Here is a 19,652-nt window from a genome sequence, read left to right as displayed (position 1 = left end):
TTACAGGAGAAGTTGGCAAGGGGCCACCGACGACTGTTTTAAAGACAGCTTGAGAAAAATGCAATGCGTTGGCCGGGAATCGAACGCATACAGCAAGAATGGACAGACCCAGGAATCGAACCCATAGCAAGAATGCTCGTAATCAAGGTCTTTAATTTACAAATGTGATGCGTTGGCCGGGAATCGAACCCGGGTCAACTGCTTGGAAGGCAGCTAGGCTCACCACTATACCACCAACGCAAGACTGTTGGATGTAGGCTGGAAGCCGTGTTGTGCGGTCAGCAAGAATTTTCGCAATACATTAGCAGCTGGCAGGTGGAGATGAACTGAAACTCTCTTTGTTTGGACCTGGCACTTAAAAAAATGGCATGAACTTATTGACCTGACCTACCAGGCACCATATTAAAAAACAAGGTATCTAATTTAATAATGTAAGGCAAGGCAAGGCAAGTTTATTTATATAGCACATTTCATACACAATGGTAATTCAAAGTGCTTTACATAGAAGAAATTAAAATAATCAAAAGAAATCAGAATAATTAAAACAGTTTAGAATAAAATATAAAATACAGAAATCAGAATAATTAAAACATAAAATAAAATACAGTGCAAACAGTCGGACGAACAGTGGTACAGTGCTCATTCAGTAAATGCACAATTAAACAGATGTGTTTTGAGTCTGGATTTGAATGTGACTACTGTAGGAGCACATCTGATCTCTTCTGGAAGCTGGTTCCATCTGCGGCTGGCATAGTAGCTAAAAGCAGACTCGCCATGCTTAGAGTGAACCCTTGGTATTTCTAGCCGATGTGATCCTAATGATCTAAGTGATCTGTTGGGTTTATATTCAGTGAGCATATCTGCAATGTATTGAGGTCCTAGGCCATTGAATGATTTATATACCAGTAATAATACTTTAAAATCAATCCTAAATGTAACTGGCAGCCAGTGTAAAGACCTGAGGACTGGTGTGATGTGTTCATATTTTCTGGTTCTGCTCAGAATCCTAGCAGCAGCGTTCTGTATGAGCTGCAACTGTCTTATGGTCTTTTTGGGAAGGCCAGTGAGAAGTCCATTACAATAATCCACCCTACTGGTGATGAAAGCATGCACAAGTTTGTCTAAGTAATGTAACACGTTTTATACAGACACTTCATATTTAAACGGTATTAGATTATTTTTTGCATTCACTGGCTTCTGTGAAGCGTTGAGCTAAAATGACGCATGACGCCGTTCCTGCAAGCCGCGCTGATCGGATACAACTACCTGTCTCTGCAACTCCTTGTTAGTATAGTGGAATGTATCTCCGCCTGTCACGCGGAGACTGGGGTTCGATTCCCTGACGGGGAGATTCAGTCCTTTACTGCTGCCAAAAGACCTTAACAAATGTTTTGCTCCAGCAAACAAGTTACAGGGAAGTTGGCAAGGGGCCCGGACGACTGTTTTAAAGACAGCTTGAGAAAAATGCAATGCGTTGGCCGGGAATCGAACCCATACAGCAAGAATGGACAGACCCAGGAATCGAACCCATAGCAAGAATGCTCGTAATCAAGGTCTTTAATTTACAAATGTGATGCGTTGGCCGGGAATCGAACCCGGTCACCTGCTTGGAAGGCAGCTATGCTCACCACTATACCACCAACGCAGGCCTTTGAACGTAGACTGGAAGCCCGGTTGTGCGGTCAGCAAGAATTTTCGCAATACATTAGCAGCTGGCAGGTGCAGATGAACTGAAACTCTCTTTGTTTGGACCTGGCACTTAAAAAAATTGCATGAACTTATTGACCTGACCTACCAGGCACTGTAGTGATCTTTTTCTTTGTAGAAAAGTTAGAAGCTCAGACCAGGAGACAGTGGAAGTTTTCCAAGCAGAAGTTCTTTATTGTTTGTCGGTAGCTGCAGTCATTCCAACATCGTCTAACTAAGGGAACTTTACATTGTAGTTTATATACATTTCTAGGGGGAGGGATTACATTGTGAGGAACAAAGCATGTAAATGAGCTGAAACATGAGAACAGAACGGTGCAGGACTTCTCGCACTGAGATAAGAACTCCAAGACAAATGGTCTCAGTAATAAAATAGCAGGTGTTCAAACTTGCTCAGCATGACTCTTCACCCGGTAAAACAATGAGAACAGGAAAAGCCTAGCCTTCTCGCACTGAGATGGGACAGTCAGGAATATCCTGCTGGGAACCCCTACCGTTTGCAGAGATTTCCTTGTCTCATCATTTATAAACTTTCTCAATATAAAATACTATTGTATTGGAAATCTAAATTAAACATTTAAATAAAATTTGTAATCCTACAACACCATATTAAAAAAAAGGGTCTCTAATTTAATAATGTAACACGTTTTAGATTATTAGATTATTTTTTGGATTCACTGGCTTCTGTGAAGCGTTGAGCTAAAATGACGCATGACGCCGTTCCTGGAAGCCGCGCTGATCGGATACAACTACCTGTCTCTGCAACTCCTCGTTAGTATAGTGGAAAGTATCTCCGCCTGTCACGCGGAAGACCGGGGTTCGATTCCCCGACGGGGAGATCCAGTCCTTTACTGCTGCCAAAAGACCTTAACAAATCTTTTGCTCCAGCAAACAAGTTACAGGAGAAGTTGGCAAGGGGCCACCGACGACTGTTTTAAAGACAGCTTGAGAAAAATGCAATGCGTTGGCCGGGAATCGAACGCATACAGCAAGAATGGACAGACCCAGGAATCGAACCCATAGCAAGAATGCTCGTAATCAAGGTCTTTAATTTACAAATGTGATGCGTTGGCCGGGAATCGAACCCGGGTCAACTGCTTGGAAGGCAGCTATGCTCACCACTATACCACCAACACAAGACTGTTGGATGTAGACTGGAAGCCCTCTTCTGCGGTCAGCAAGAATGTTCGCAATATATTAGCAGCTGGCAGGTGCAGATGAATTGAAACTCTCTTTGTTTGGACCTGGCACTTAAAAAATTTGCATGAACTTATTGACCTGACCTACCAGGCACCATATTAAAAAAAAGGGTCTCTAATTTAATAATGTAACACGTTTTATACAGACACTTCATATTTAAACGGTATTAGATAATTTTTTGGATTCACTGGCTTCTGTGAAGCGTTGAGCTAAAATGACGCATGACGCCGTTCCTGGAAGCCGCGCTGATCGGATACAACTACCTGTCTCTGCAACTCCTCGTTAGTATAGTGGAAAGTATCTCCGCCTGTCACGCGGAAGACCGGGGTTCGATTCCCCGACGGGGAGATCCGGTCCTTTACTGCTGCCAAAAGACCTTAACAAATGTTTTGCTCCAGCAAACAAGTTACAGGAGAAGTTGGCAAGGGGCCACCGACGACTGTTTTAAAGACAGCTTGAGAAAAATGCAATGCGTTGGCCGGGAATCGAACGCATACAGCAAGAATGGACAGACCCAGGAATCGAACCCATAGCAAGAATGCTCGTAATCAAGGTCTTTAATTTACAAATGTGATGCGTTGGCCGGGAATCGAACCCGGGTCAACTGCTTGGAAGGCAGCTATGCTCACCACTATACCACCAACGCAAGACTGTTGGATGTAGACTGGAAGCCCTGTTCTGCGGTCAGCAATAATTTTCGCAATACTTTAGCAGCTGGCAGGTGCAGATGAACTGAAACTCTATTTGTTTGGACCTGGCACTTAAAAAAATTGCATGAACTTATTGACCTGACCTACCAGGCACCATATTAAAAAAAAGGGTCTCTAATTCAATAATGTAACACTTTTTATACAGACACTTCATATTTAAACGGTATTAGATTATTTTTTGGATTCACTGGCTTCTGTGAAGCGTTGAGCTAAAATGACGCATGACGCTGTTCCTGGAAGCCGCGCTGATAGGATACAACTACCTGTCTCTGCAACTCCTTGTTAGTATAGTGGAAAGTATCTCCGCCTGTCACGCGGAGACTGGGGTTCGATTCCCCGACGGGGAGATCCAGTCCTTTACTGCTGCCAAAAGACCTTAACAAATGTTTTGCTCCAGCAAACAAGTTGCAGGAGAAGTTGGCAAGGGGCCTCGGACGACTGTTTTAAAGACAGCTTGAGAAAAATGCAATGCGTTGGCCGGGAATCGAACGCATACAGCAAGAATGGACAGACCTAGGAATCGAACCCATAGCAAGAATGCTCGTAATCAAGGTCTTTAATTTACAAATGTGATGCGTTGGCCGGGAATCGAACCCCGGTCAACTGCTTGGAAGGCAGCTATGCTCCCCACTATACCACCAACGCAAGACTGTTGGATGTAGACTGGAAGCCCTGTTCTGTGGTCAGCAATAATTTTTGCAATACTTTAGCAGCTGGCAGGTGCAGATGAACTGAAACTCTCTTTGTTTGGACCTGGCACTTAAAAAAATTGCATGAACTTATTGACCTGACCTACCAGGCACCATATTAAAAAACAAGGTATCTAATTTAATAATGTAACACATTTTATACAGACACTTCATATTTAAACGGTATTAGATTATTTTTTGCATTCACTGGCTTCTGTGAAGCGTTGAGCTAAAATGACGCATGACGCCGTTCCTGCAAGCCGTGCTGATCGGATACAACTACCTGTCTCTGCAACTCCTTGTTAGTATAGTGGAAAGTATCTCCGCCTGTCACGCGGAGACTGGGGTTCGATTCCCCGACGGGGAGATTCAGTCCTTTACTGCTGCCAAAAGACCTTAACAAATGTTTTGCTCCAGCAAACAAGTTACAGGGAAGTTGGCAAGGGGCCCGGACGACTGTTTTAAAGACAGCTTGAGAAAAATGCAATGCGTTGGCCGAGAATCGAACCCATACAGCAAGAATGGACAGACCCAGGAATCGAACCCATAGCAAGAATGCTCGTAATCAAGGTCTTTAATTTACAAATGTGATGCGTTGGCCGGGAATCGAACCCGGTCACCTGCTTGGAAGGCAGCTATGCTCACCACAATACCACCAACGCAGGCCTTTGAACGTAGACTGGAAGCCCGGTTGTGCGGTCAGCAAGAATTTTCGCAATACATTAGCAGCTGGCAGGTGCAGATGAACTGAAACTCTCTTTGTTTGGACCTGGCACTTAAAAAAATTGCATGAACTTATTGACCTGACCTACCAGGCACTGTAGTGATCTTTTTCTTTGTAGAAAAGTTAGAAGCTCAGACCAGGAGACGGTGGAACTTTACATTGTAGTTTATATACATTTCAAGGGGGAGGGATTACATTGTGAGGAACAAAGCATGTAAATGAGCTGAAACATGAGAACAGAACGGTGCAGGACTTCTCGCACTGAGATAAGAACTCCAAGACAAATGGTCTCAGTAATAAAATAGCAGGTGTTCAAACTTGCTCAGCATGACTCTTCACCCGGTAAAACAATGAGAACAGGAAAAGCCTAGCCTTCTCGCACTGAGATGGGACAGTCAGGAATATCCTGCTGGGAACCCCTACCGTTTGCAGATATTTCCTGGTCTCATCATTTATAAACTTTCTCAATATAAAATACTATTGTATTGGAAATCTAAATTAAACATTTAAATAAAATTTGTAATCCTACATTTCCCCCTTTGAGAGTTCTAAATAACTCTCACAAAATACAAATTTAAACACTTAAACAAACATGCAATTTTAGGGTCCGTGACGTCCCTACGGGTAATAATCTTCAGTCATCTGGTGTAATTTGCTGAAAGATCAAGAATGTCTTGTTGGCCCACCATGTTTGCGCACAAGTGAGTCCTGGAATGCAGTCATCTTCAGATGTGACATGCACACTTTCTTTCCAGCAAACAAGGCATTTGTGACATATTCATCAGCTCTAAGAATATGTTGTTTCTGGAGTCCGGACTTTGTGCGATCTTCATGATGTGTAGTAGTAGGACAATCTTGATCATGTCGATGGATGATTGAAGGTTTCGTATGTGAGTCTCTGCGTTGTGTATTTTTTTTTCTTTCGTGATAGTATGTTCGGCAGTGGGTCTAGTTGTTTTCTGGAGGTTGTGGCTTCATACGCAGGTGAGGAGGTTGATGCGTATGGGTCTCGGGACAGTCATCAGTGGTGTCTGCACAGAGTAAGAAAGAAAAAACAAAAGACAGTAGAGCAGTATTTGTTCAAACACTAGGGTTGTAAACTTTTCTGAGTCAGCTTTTGTTGTTTCCTCTTTCCCTATTTCTTAAACCTTTGACACCTAAGGAACAGTGAGGTAAGGATGGACTAGGATAGGGCCTATGAGGGAAGTCTTCACCCCAGGGTTAACCCCCGAAGCCTGTTGCGTTGGGTACTTCCCGGGGCTCCTCACTGGTTCCGTGTCCTAACCTATCCCTGTAGGTGGGGGAACAACCTTACAGTGTGTACAATGAGTCCAGGTTTTCCTTCCCTGACACAATACTGCAGCTGCTGTAATCAACATCACTTGATGTGGCCCATGCCACTTTGGTTCTAATGGAGGAAACGTTTTTGTACAGATCAATTATTGATTCAGGAGGCATAATTTTCTTCTGTGCTGCACTACCTGAACAAACTTGTACAGTTGCATAGAAACAAGCCTGTTTAGCTGCCATATCAGCAAGATAATTATCTTTAGCTTCCGTAGTATTAGTTGTGAGATGTGCTTTCACTTTGATCACTGCTAATTTCTTTGGAAGTTTCATGGAAAACATTAGATCTTTCACTAATTCAGCATGCTTAATGGGGGATCCAGCAGAAGTTAGAAACTGTCTGGTTTGCCAAATGACACCAAAATCATGAATTACCCCAAAAGCATATCTGGAATCTGTGTAGATATTAGCAACTGATCCTGAAGCTAGTGTGCATGCTCTTGTTGGGGCTACTAGTTCTGCAGCTTGAGCTGAAAAATGATCTGGAAGACGTCCTGAAGCTAACACTTCCGTGATTGACGTTACTGCATAACCTGCTCGTCTGTAGTAATTTCTCCTTCATCCTCTAACAAAACTTCAGTCATAGCAGACATTGTACATGAGGACGGATTCGTGACAGGTGCAAGCTGTAAGACAATATTCGGCATTATTGTGGACACTGCATGATGGCTTTTTTTACGTTTACAGTCTGACCTAACACTATTAATGATGAAAGGCCTGTGCTGTAAAATAACATTTAAGGCTGTGAGTCTACTTTAACCAGTGTCCCCCAAAGGAGAAACTGAGATAGTTACTTTCCTTTTGTTCTATTAAACAAAAACAGAAGTCTTTTATCTCTGTTGTAAGTTAGTGGGGAAATTAAGCACTCACAGCCCAACTGGTTAACAACTAAAACAGCCGCCCAACGAGCTTAATGACGAGGGGAGGGGCTGCTTCAGAGGAGCCAGCAGGCTGAGCAGAAGCTGAGTTACATTGTTAGTTTCTCTAACATTCTTTTTGTTTTTTCTACACTCTTTTCCCCAATGTCCATGTTTACCACAATAATAACAACTGCTGCCCTCTCTCTTAGGACATTTGCGTTTCTGTTGCTTCTCTGCGTTGACCTTAAAGGATGCTGCTGCAATTTTCACTCTTGCCTTGACATCAGAGTTTCTTTCCCAAGTAACTAAACTGTCCAAGTTGTTTTGCAGGGTTCTAGTGACCCATGTGACATTTAAGAAATGCAATGCATTTCTATGCTCTGACAAAAGACCATCACACCATGTGCGAGCTAAGGGGCCATTATCATTTAACACCTTCTCTGAAGTGTCCGCTATACCACTGTATGCAGCAGCTGACTGACAAAATATTTCTGTGTACTGACTAACAGTTTCATTCTTCTTCTGTACACAACTAGTTATCTTTGACCAGTCCACTTTTGGTCCAACAATGCTTTTTAACGCTCTCATAACTATCTCTCAAGTCATCTTTTCTAGCATTTTGAAACTCAAAATAGTTTACAGAATTTTCAAAATCACTGAATTCTGACTGTTGCTTTTGTGTTTTCCCGCTTTATTTTCTCTTCAGGTGCTGATTGTAGACACCTGAAGTTTTGCTGTTTTTCTTTTCACTTTATTTTTGTTATAGGTAATTAAGAAGATTAAAATTTAGTTAGGATAGTTTTGTTTATTATTTTTGCTCCCTCCTGAAGCTTTTATTCCCTTTTTTCCCTGTTTTAATGAATTACGCTTCAGTTTTACCTTTGGTTGGCAATATTCTTTCTTGAGCTGGGGCTGGACATGAGAAGTTCCCCATGGTCTCTCTCATCTCTTTGTTACATTTTCCCTTAACACCAAAAACAGGAAACTGAGGCTGCAATTCACATCAGCTCAATAAAACCTAAGAATAGAAGATTGGAAAAACGTTGCCTGGTCTGCTAGTCTCAATTTCTCCTGCAACATTTAGATGGGTCTCCTGCAAAAACTTGAAAGCATAGATTCATCCTGCCTTGTATCAATGGTTTAGGCTGTGGTGTGAGGGAAACTGGTTTCTTGAACACGAAAATGAGTTCACTAAACTCGAATGGCCCCCAAAGTCACCAGATCTCAATCCAAAAGAGCCCTTTTGGCATGTGCTGAAACGGAAGATTAGCATCTTGGATATGCAGTTGACAAATCAGCAACTGTGTGATGCAATCATGTCAATATGGACCAAAATCTCTGAGGAATGTTTCCAGCATCTTGTTGAATCTATGCAACAAAGGATTAAGTTCTGAAGGAAAAAACATGTCTAACCTAGTACTAGCAAAGTGTACTTATTGAATGGCCAGTGAGAACAACTCCCTGTTGTTTTCTGACTCATATACACTGTATTATCTAATAAAGGCACAACACATATTAAAGTGTTCTAATTTTGTAAGGACAGCACTCACTTTTGCACCACTATGAATGTGGGTGTCTGATCGACGAGTTCCCTGTCTGATGAAGTGAGCCGGAGTCTCTTCCAGGTGGAGCAGAGATCTCTCTGGTCATGCACACAAATAATCATTTCATCATAGAATATTTTTTTTAATCTTTTAGCTAAGGATTATGAGTTTGAGTATGTTTTGAACTTTGATGTTATTCACTATAAATCTTCATAGAAATATATTAATTGAATTTTATAAATACTCACTGTGCTCGTCACACGTGGAGTCTAGATCCATTCTGAGAGCCCGGTTTGATGATTTGGTACAAGGTAAATAAATGGGCCTGTGTAGAAAGTTATAAGATGTAAAGCATTAATTGGCCATACAGAACTCCAAGGCAGTCTGCTTGTTAAGCCATGACATATGGAATACTGTTTTTGGTCCAAGTCTTTACTCCGTTTCAACTGAGAATACCATCTCAACAGCTGTTTATAAGCCTTATTTATTTACTTATAGCAAACATTTAAGATAAAAACAAAACACTCAAAAAAATGATGTGTTGGCTTTACTAAACTTTTTTATGTAAAAAGGTTCCACCGGTTCCACATAACTGGGTTTCGTTAAACAAACATACTTTGTTTAACGAATAACTTCAACATCATGAAAGTCATTTTAAGCGGCCCAATTAAACTCTGAGCTGGGTGTTAAATGAACACTGGAGCAGTGTTAAAGTTAATGAGATAATTAAGTGAATAATTGATTGATGATTGAACATTATTGAAGACACCTGATGTTAACAAGCAGAATCACTGAAGGAGAAAACCGGAATTTCAGGTCACCAATATGGTTATCAGTGTTTGTTTTAGTTGGGCTCTTGACCCCCACATTATTAACTTTATATTTTGTCTGGCTGCTGTATCTGAGTTACAATAGCCAGATAATCAAATAGAAAATGTGATCTGTAGATGTTGGTTGTGTTTTAACATAATCATTATATCACAATCATTTGACCTGAATCACTGAACTCATACAGAAGCCAAATTCTGAGTTAAGTTTACCTTATGGATTATTGCAGCACTGCCATTGTAGAGCAACTATAAGTTACATGAACAAATTATGTTTGTTTAACGAAACCCAGTAATGTGGAACCGGTGGAACCTTTTTACATAAAAAAGTTTAGTAAAGCCAATACATCATTTTGTTGACTGCAGAATAGGTTTGCAAGCATCTAAATATATATCCAAGGAATGGGTAGTTGAATCTTACCTTGCCATCAAAGATATCGTAATGTTTTCTCTCATCCTAACCAGAGCAATGTCGTAATCATAAAACTCCTTTACATTTTTGTCCTTAAGGCCTCTCAAATTAAAAAGTGGATGAAGAATCAACTCCATAGCTTTAACTTCACCAATACCTTTGTAAGAGAATTGAAGCAAAGTATAGTTTGTATAAAAAAGTATAATCAATGTAGTTTAGCGTCTGTGCATGACAGGATACAATCAACATAAATTCACAATTATATATATATTTTTTTTATTTAAACTTTTGTAGGATTACAAATTTATTTAAATGTTTAATTTAGATTTCCAATACAATAGTATTTTATATTGAGAAAGTTTATAAATGATGAGACCAGGAAATCTCTGCAAATGGTAGGGGTTCCCAGCAGGATATTCCTGACTGTCCCATCTCATTACGAGAAGGCTAGGCTTTTCCTGTTCTCATTGTTTTACCGGGTGAAGAGTCATGCTGAGCAAGTTTGAACACCTGTTATTTTATTACTGAGACCATTTGTCTCATCTCAGTACGAGAAGTCTATGTCTTTCCTGTTCTCGTGTCTCATGCTGAGCAGGTTCCACAATCTGTATACCTTATTTACATTTGCTTTGTTTTCAGAAAAGTCTCCACCTATATGCAATCCCTCCCCCTTGAAATGTATATAAACTACAATGTAAAGTTCCCTTAGTTAGACTTGATTGAGAGGACTACAGCGACGAAATAAAGAACTTATACCTCAACAATCTCCTGGTCTGCAACTCTATCTTTTCTACACTTGAGAAGAAAAAGTTCACAACACTTTCTTCGATTTGGCTTTGATTTTTTAGCGGACTTATAAGAGATACTCTCTGAGTAGCATGAGTCACCTTGAATCATTCCATAACATTGTTGACTAAAGCAACAATTCTTACCATGGTGAACTGTTATGTCATCAGCACTGGCAAATGATACAGATTCATCTGTATTCACCTTTATAAAGCAGTGTGCAGCTGTCAATACCATGCTCTTAGTCACTAGACTCCCTTTGCATTTTTCAGCTCTCTGGATGACAAAAAAAGTAAAATATGATCTACCATCTGAAAGCAGTGCTTTTATAGAAGTCTTTATCTCAAGTTTTATTAAATCATTAAACTCTTGATATAAATTTACTAACCCAGCAAACATTGACATGCCAGGGTCTGGTGTAAGTGGTCTTCTCTTGCTCGTCTTGGTCATCTTGCTCTTGTGCCAATCCACACTTAGTCACAACACAATCCAAACACAAACACGTCTATGAAACATAAATGCACACAACTGGTAAAACTAAGAAAAAAAGGCTGTATTTTTTTGAAACCTTGGATCAGGGCTTGCACAACCACACTGCTACACAAAACACACCCACAGGTAAATAATGTATGATGAACTAGCTTGCTTACACTACCTACAGTTGTGGTCAGAATTATTGGCACCCCTGGTGAATATGATCAAATATGGCTGTAAATTTAAATCTGCATTGTTTATCCTTTTGATCTTTCATTTAAAAATCTAACCGTTCATTGTAGGAAAATAATTGAAATCACACTATGAAGTAAATGATTTTCTCCAAAACAAGTTGGCCATCATTTTTGGCAATTTTTAATTGTTGCCAATAAACCTTTTTATTTTATATAACATCCTTGTGCCAAGATAACAGCTCTGAGTTTCCTCCTATAGCTCGGAGAACAACTGACAAAAGATCAGAGACTGTTCCTCCATAAAGAATCTCTTCGACCTATAATTGACCAATGTCTAGGACCTCCAGCAAAAAATAGGCCCTCAAGATTAAAGATCCAGCAGTATATTTAACCGTGGACATGGGGTACTGTTTATTCCTGTTTTCCCCAAACCCATCTGGTGGCTTTGCTGCCAAAAAGCTCTTTTTTTACACTGTAAAAAACTGGCAGCTGTGGTTGCCAGTATTTTACCGTAGAAAATATGGTGGCAACCTTTTATGTTTTATGGGGCTTAAATTTACGGGCAAAAAAAAAACACAATGTAAAAAAAACTGTGAAATTTATGGTAGAAAAACGTCAGGGTTGGTTGCCAGCATTTTACCGTAAAAAAATATGGTAGAATCCTTACTTTGGACGAAAAACAAAACAAAAAAACATCAGCAGGACTTAACTCTCTGATGGTCTTCAAAAAAAAATCACACTCGTGGTCTTCGGGGTCTATTGGACCCCAGACAACAACATTTAATTTTGTAACCGAACAATATTTTTTTTTTAACAAATATAATTTTACTCGGTTCATTAATGTTTTTATTCAACATTTGTGCAGTTTTTGTAGAATTTATGATTTTTAAAAAATTTCTATAAATAAATAAATAAATATTTAATTAAATAGGATTTTTACAAAAAAACCAGCATTTTATGTTAAATAAACTTTATAAAAGACCCAGATTTCTAACTTTCATTCCTGGGGATACCATGGATAATTTTACAAGGTTTAATGTAAGATTTTTGCCCATTTTTTGGAAAATACAGATTAAAATTTGTAATAAATCACTTTAACCACTAGATGGCTATAGAGCTCCATTATATGCTATTTGCTATTTGAATTACTGAAAGATATAGTTTCTAAAGTTGGATTCAGTTGGATTCATATCTAAATATGATAAAATCACAATTATAACAAAAATAAAATAATTTTTGTCAAAATTTTGCATTTTTTGTACTGAAAAAACACAGCACACACAAAAACAACCACAACAGTGAAGTGCCAAACCTGCAGACAGGGTTGGAGCAAACACAGGGTGTGTGTGTGTGTACATTTTATTTTTATTTTTATGTGTACAGTGTCACCAATTTATTTTTGAGGTGGTTCTTCATTTTGTATGATTTTATTTGACAAATTATAAGACTTTTTATAGCCTTACAAATGTATTTCTGTGTGTGTGTGTTTGTGTGTCTGTGTGTGTGTGTGTGTGTGTGTGTGTGTGTGTGTGTGTGTGTGTGTGTGTGTGTGTGTGTGTGTGTGTGTGTGTGTGTGTGTGTGTGTGTGTGTGTGTGTGTGTGTGTGTGTCTGTGTGTTTGCGCACGCACATTTTCAATGCGTCTAAGTGTTACCAATTTATTTTTTCTGGTGGTTCTGCATTTTAGATTATTTTATTTTACAAATGATAAGAGAACAGTTTTTATAGTCTGTATGTATTCCTGTATAAATGTATTCCTCTTTATGTGTGTGTTTGTGTGTGTGTGTACGCCTGTGGTGAGCATGATAATTTTGGATTGTGGATGTTTTTTGCATTGTTGGAAGTGTGCCACTTTATTTCTGTCATTTCTGTCTATGTGTTCTACGTTGTTTCTGATTTTGATGATGTTATTTTGTCTATTTTGATTGCAGGGTCCAATAGACCCCGAAGACCACGAGTGTGACTATTTTTGTCACGCCAACATAAAAACAGATATCATAAAAAAATAAATAATTTGTTGTAGATCTAGAAAGTGTTGAGAGCCGTAGAAAGTTTCAAACCATTTGGACAAAGAGAACATTTTTTTTAATTTGAGCAAAAGTCATTTGGGGTCCAATAGACCCCGAAGACCATCATAGGGTTAAATGTGTGGTTAAAAAAAACATCATATGTGGTTCCCAGTACTTTACCAAAAAGAATATAGTAGTAACTCTTTAGTTTCCACAGGACAACCCTTATATTTCATTAAATGATAAACGTCATCATTCACTTTCACTAGAGTATTAAAATCTGCTTTATATCTTAATATTATACTGATAACCACCATAATAATGCAGGCTGTAAAAAAAAACACATGATGATTCAAAGTTCATCACCATTTGACACAAGCTGAGGCACATGTTAATATAAAGAAGGTGCAGAGTGTGACACACAAATACAAAACACCATCATGTTGATACACACATGACTCCAAAAAAATGCCATTAATATCCATTAAACAATATATAATGTAATACAAATCCCAAATGTACATAACTAATAACAAAACCCAAGAAGGAACATGATTAATTAAAACCAATAACATCAAATGTGAAGTGTCACGCAAGGGAATTTAGGCAATGTCAATTTAGAGAAACAACAAGAACAGAAAAAAGAGAAGCGACGAGCAGAAACAAAATAACTACTTCAGCCACAGCCTTAGATCAACTGAAGATAACAAACATTAAATCTCTGAAGATCTCAGCAGAGGAGGATTAAACAACTCCACAAACAGTATTACCAGCTTCACTTATTACTAACCAGACTGACTTTATTTCTGTCATACATCTATAGTTCTGTTTGAGAATTAACAGAGGTTTAGATGTTGATGATTTATTTTATTTCAACCCAAGAGAGAGACTAGGGGGCTTTTACACTGGGCTCGTTTGCTGCAGTCCGAAGCCGAGCGCGATTGTTCCCGGCGCCCCCCGCAATGTTGGTCTGGTTTCACACTCAACTTGATTCTATCGAACTCTGGTGCGATTGCGTCACCTTACGTCATTGCAAACGTGCACGGTGCATGATAGAAAACACCACGGGAGGCTGCCAAGATGGCGCTCTTACTATACGTGCTTTGAGGAGCTTCGCAAATTCAAACTAATAATTCGATTTGTAGTGCGGTAAGAAAGACCGTCTATCTTTCTTTTGGTGCATAGGATATTGTTTCTACGAATATAATGATTGAAAATGGGAAAATCTGAAAAAAGAAAGAACAAGAACATGAGCCAAGCCAAAGTTAATCCTGCTAAAACTACACCGACAAAACAGCAAGTTTCAAACAAACTTTTGAGTGACAATTTGCATGATTACTTCGAGTCAGAGGTGGATTGTGTCGATATTATGCCTGCTGAAGTAGATTTCCCTCCTCTCCCCGAAACGTCATGTAAGTCTCCTGTTATAAAACAGTGGAAGATTGAGAACATTGATGCAGCTAATGTCCTCTCACAACTCAAAGAACGTATCGGTTACCTAACGTAACCTCGGTTCTCTCTTAAAGAGGGAACGAGTATTGTGTAAGTTAGCTTACGCTACGGGAAAGATTCATCTTTTCGAGATATTGAAGCCAAAAAATTATCCTTAATTTTGTATCCATTGTCAACGCAGTGCAGCAGCTAGCAGACCTAGAGCAGGCTGTCTAGCGTGCTCATAGGCTGCCCTGCGGGAACTGCAGCAGCCTACCACTGAGCCCGACGTGATGTCACGTCCAGTGAAGGGTGCCCGCGCCTTCACAGGTTCAAAGCCCGCCAGTATGGGCATGGCTTAGCGTATATAAGCAGGGCTCGTAGGCTGATTCCCTGGTTTCCATCGACTGAAGCGAAAACGCTCGTGGCGTGAGCACGGCATGTTACGCAAGACTCATTCCCTCTTCTAGAGAGAACCGAGGGTTACGTTAGGTAACCGGTACGTTCTCTTACGAGAGGTACTCTCGTATTGCATAAGTTAGCTTACGCTACGGGAACCCTTTGTCAACGCCGTGCGCGCCAAGCATCCACAATGTGTCCCAGGGTTTTCCGGGGAACCCAGATAAGTGGGAAATAAGGCGGCCAGCAACGTGGGCCAGCACTTGTACATAAGCACTCATAGGGAATACAGAGCGGCGTCGCCGGTCTGTATAAGCATATAGCATATACCCAATAGTGCAGCTCAACCAGAAGAGCTATTATACGTGAGAGTAGCCTGCACACGAACATATCTGGACAGAACGTACCACTCACTTAAACTGACAGAAGTTTTGCCTGCAGAGCGGGAACTTCTAGGTTATAAAACCTGACAAAGGTGGACGGGGAGGCCCAGCCCGCCGCGACACATATGTTGTGAATAGAAATTCTGCTTGACCATGCCCACGATGAGGCCATGCCTCTGGTGGAATGAGCCCTGATGCCCAGGGGGCATTGCAGACCTGTCGAAGTGTAAGCGACTGCTATAGCGTCCACATTCCATCTGGATAGGCTTTGTTTCAAGGCGGCGAGACCCTTGGTGCGCCCACCAAACGAAACGAAAAGCTGCTCCGAGAGCCTGAAAGGGGAGGAGCGCGCAGTGTAAACCCTCAGCGCCCTGACTGGACTGAATGTCGCTCCCGTTATCAGATGAAGGCAGAGCCGATAGAGAAATGACCTGCGCACTGAAGGGAGTGCCAATCACTTTAGGAACATAGCCGTGTCTAGGTTTGAGGATGACTTTTGAGTCATTTGGCCCGAACTCGAGACACGCGGCGCTGACAGACAGCGCGTGTAAGTCCCCCACACGTTTCACTGATGACAGGGCTGTCAGAAAAACGTTTTTGAGTGATAGGTACTTTAACTCCACGGAGTCTAGTGGTTCAAAGGGGAAAGCTTTCAGGGCCTCGAGGACCAACGAAAGATCCCACATAGGAACCGACGGGGGGTGCGGAGGGTTCATCCTTCTGGCTCCTCTAAGGAAGCGGATGACAAGCTCGTTTTTTTCCTAGTGACCGTCCGCGTGTCGACTCAGCGTACGCTGCAACGGCCGCCACATAGACTTTGAGTGTGGATGGGGACCTCCCCTTATCCAACAGCTCTTGTAGGAAACTGAGCAGCCACAAGACCCCACATGTCCGTGGGTCCAGGTTTTTGTCGGTGCACCATTTGGAGACCACAGACCATTTAGACGCGTAAAGCTTTCTAGTAGAGGGATCTCTAGACTGCGTGATCGTGTTCATCACTCCTTCTGGCATGGCAGCGGGTACCCGTTGATCACCTATGCTTGCAGAGACCAGCGCTCTGGATGGGGATGCCAGATCGAGCCGCGAGCTGGCGAGAGGAGATCCGTTCTCACCAGAATCGGCCAGGGGGCTGTTAGTGACAGCCGCGTCAGCTCCGGGAACCAAATCTGATTCTCCCAGCGCGGGGCTATGAGGAGCACCGAGTGGCGCGTTTCCCTGATTCTCTTGATTACCTGCGGTAGCAGAGAGATCGGAGGGAAGGCATACAGAGGGCGGCTGGCCCAGACTTGGGCCAAAGACCGGTCTGCCCTCGAGGAGCGCACCCCAACCTGAGTTGGACGCATCTGTCGAGATGACCTTTCGGTACGAAACCGCTCCCATCATCACACCCCGCTGATACCAGTCGGCTGTTAACCAGGGCTGCAGAGCCGTAATACAGGTCTGAGTCACTCTGATTTGTTCGCAGCCAGCAGCCCAAGCTCGGCGAGACACACGAGCATTGAGCCAGCGTTGGAGCGGACGCATGCGCAGTAAGCCCAGCTGTAGCACTGCTGCAGCTGAGGCCATACAGCCCAGGATCCTCTGGAATGTCTTCAGAGGGATGATGCTGCCCTTCTGGAAAGTGCGCTGTGCCAATAAACGAGCCGTCATGGCCACAGAGTCCAGTTCTATTCCTAGAAAGGAAATTGACTGACTGCCTGCTCTAGGTCTGCTAGCTGCTGCCCTGCGTTGACAATGGATTCAAAAATTAAGGATAATTTTTTGGCTTCAATATCTCGAAAAGATTAATCTTTCCCGTAGCGTAAGCTAACTTACGCAATACGAGAGAACCTCTCTAAAGAGAACTCTCGTTCCCAATTAATAGTCGATCTGATGCCCTGGAAAGAATGGTGGTGGAGAATGCACGAGCGATCGCGAGTATGAAAGAGACCGTTAACGAAAACCCCAAACAGATAGCCGACGTGAAGACAGCTGTTGAGTTTGTATGTGCCGAAGTTAATGATGTTAAAATCCAGCTCGGTGTTATACAGAAACAAGTGAAGAAGATTGAGGTGAAATCATCTGAGCATGAACAACGTTTATCTCATCTCAAAGGATACACACGTCGTTGGAATCTGAGAATCTATGGGATCCCTAAAAAAGGAGAGGGAGGATGTTCGGGAGAGGGTTATCCAGGTCTGTCAGCAGCTTTTACCAGAAGCAACGGACAAACTTCAACACACTGTCAATTCTGTACATCGACTTGGGTGTAAACAAGGGAGCAACTACAAACCTTGAGGGATCATCTTTCAGTTTACCGCGCACTTCTACCGTGATGCCATTTGGCGGGCTGCGAAGGACTCTCCTTTTCTCAGGAATAACAACTTAAAGTTGTCTGAGGATCTGTCCCCGACAGATAGAGAAAAGAGGAACAAACTATGGCCTCTCGTGGACAAATCACGGCGGGACAACAAGCGGGCATACACAAAAATACATAGCAATTAACCTTAACATATGCACAAGAGAAAAACAATATGTCCTTGGACGTAACATATGGGATGAAGATCCAGAGAGTTGCAAGGATCTCTGAGCGACTTCGTTGTCACTTTTGCCTTGTGACATGTTGCTCCATCATGCTGGAAAATGCACGGATCATCACCAAATTGCTCCTGAGTCATTGGGAGAAGTTTCTCTTGCAGGACCTTTTGATACCATTCTTAATTAAGCAGCATTTTTGGGCAGAATTGTGAGAGCGCCCACTCCCAGAGATGTGAGAGGACAGAACATGAATGGCCTCAGGATGTTTCGCTGTTGGAACGACACGGGACTCATGGTAGCGTTCACCTTTTCTTCTCCAGACAATCTATTTTCCTGATGTCCCAAATAGTGGGAAGTGAGCTTCATCTGAGAAAATAACTTTGCACTAGTCTTCAGCTGTCCAATCCTTGTACCTCCTGCAGAATTTCAGTATGCTCTTGATGTTTGTCATGGAGAGAAGTGGCTTCTTTGCTGCTCTTCTTGACACCAGGCCATTATCGAGAAGACTTGGCCTCAATATGCATAAAGATGCATCACAGCCACCTGCTGACAATACTGAACAAGCTCTGCACTGGTGGTGACACGATTCTGTAGCCATTTACTCATTCTGGACACTCTGGGACATCCTGAAACATTCTTCACTACAGTCAAACCTCTCTCCTTGAAGTTCTCGATGCTGCGGTAAATGGTTCTTTTAAGCGCAATATTCTTTGCAGCAATTTTCTTGCATGTGAGGCAATGTTAATGCAAAGTGATGATGGCTGCAAGTCTTTTTTTGGAGGCAACCATTGCTAACACAAGAACACAATGATTGGAAGCACTTCTTTCCTTCCTTTAATACAATAAGATTGTTCTGTTAATTCAATCAGAATGATAGAGTGATTCGTTCACACTTTCTCATGAGCTATTGATATGATTAGTGAAATTATTTTAGATGCCAGGGCCAAAAAAACAACAACATATTTTGGGGTTTTTGTGATAAAGTGAAGCTTTTTGCTGTTCTATAAAATGTATCTGATCCCTCTGCACAATAATCTAGAAGCAATGTGCATCCAAGCAGCAAACTTCATTTTGCAGTGATTTCTTTGCACAGAATTTGTCACTGCCTAATCTTCTGGCCACAGCTGTACATAGAGCAACAATTAAAACAGGAAGTAAGAACACATCTGTAACGTTCGGAATCCACTGAAGACAAAGATAAAGATATCAAAGTTTATTTAACAGGAACTTACAAAAGCCAACAATACGAAACAGCATGCAAGGCACAAAAATGTGCATTAATCACAAACAATAACCAACACTGCACATTGACATGAGCGGAACTTAAATACACAGAGGAATAAAGAGGACAACAGCTGAAGACGGTGAGTGGTGAGGATGATTGCTGGCAGGTGCGAGTAATGGTGAAGGAGGTGCAGGTGTGGGCCAAGGAGGATGCTG

General features: G+C 41.5%; 2 long non-coding RNA genes and 5 other non-coding genes across 7 annotated transcripts; 2 read left to right on the top strand and 5 right to left on the bottom strand.

The window, feature by feature from the left end:
• Positions 1 to 168: 168 nt before the first annotated feature.
• On the bottom strand, positions 169 to 240 carry trnag-ucc (transfer RNA glycine (anticodon UCC)). The gene has a single exon. It is a non-coding gene; the product is annotated as a tRNA-Gly (tRNA).
• A 2,233-nt stretch (positions 241 to 2,473) lies between these two features.
• trnad-guc (transfer RNA aspartic acid (anticodon GUC)) lies at positions 2,474 to 2,545 on the top strand. The gene has a single exon. It is a non-coding gene; the product is annotated as a tRNA-Asp (tRNA).
• A 226-nt stretch (positions 2,546 to 2,771) lies between these two features.
• On the bottom strand, positions 2,772 to 2,843 carry trnag-ucc (transfer RNA glycine (anticodon UCC)). Its single transcript has one exon. It is a non-coding gene; the product is annotated as a tRNA-Gly (tRNA).
• Positions 2,844 to 3,183: 340 nt separating this feature from the next.
• Positions 3,184 to 3,255, top strand: trnad-guc (transfer RNA aspartic acid (anticodon GUC)). Its single transcript has one exon. It is a non-coding gene; the product is annotated as a tRNA-Asp (tRNA).
• Positions 3,256 to 3,481: 226 nt separating this feature from the next.
• trnag-ucc (transfer RNA glycine (anticodon UCC)) lies at positions 3,482 to 3,553 on the bottom strand. Its single transcript has one exon. It is a non-coding gene; the product is annotated as a tRNA-Gly (tRNA).
• Positions 3,554 to 8,787: 5,234 nt separating this feature from the next.
• Positions 8,788 to 10,129, bottom strand: LOC143703918 (uncharacterized). Its single transcript, XR_013191477.1, has 3 exons — positions 10,030 to 10,129; positions 9,030 to 9,106; positions 8,788 to 8,879 (listed from the first exon to the last, which is right to left on the bottom strand). It is a non-coding gene; the product is annotated as an uncharacterized LOC143703918 (long non-coding RNA).
• A 5-nt stretch (positions 10,130 to 10,134) lies between these two features.
• LOC143703917 (uncharacterized) lies at positions 10,135 to 11,296 on the bottom strand. Its single transcript, XR_013191476.1, has 3 exons — positions 11,195 to 11,296; positions 10,953 to 11,082; positions 10,135 to 10,177 (listed from the first exon to the last, which is right to left on the bottom strand). It is a non-coding gene; the product is annotated as an uncharacterized LOC143703917 (long non-coding RNA).
• Positions 11,297 to 19,652: the final 8,356 nt, after the last annotated feature.

This window comes from Siphateles boraxobius, unplaced genomic scaffold (assembly GCF_051911475.1).
Source record: "Siphateles boraxobius isolate OS27281-9 unplaced genomic scaffold, OSU_SipBor_1 39, whole genome shotgun sequence".
NCBI lineage: Eukaryota > Metazoa > Chordata > Actinopteri > Cypriniformes > Leuciscidae > Siphateles > Siphateles boraxobius.
Note: the sequence above shows the minus strand (reverse complement) of the source record. Positions and strands in the feature narration are given on the sequence as shown.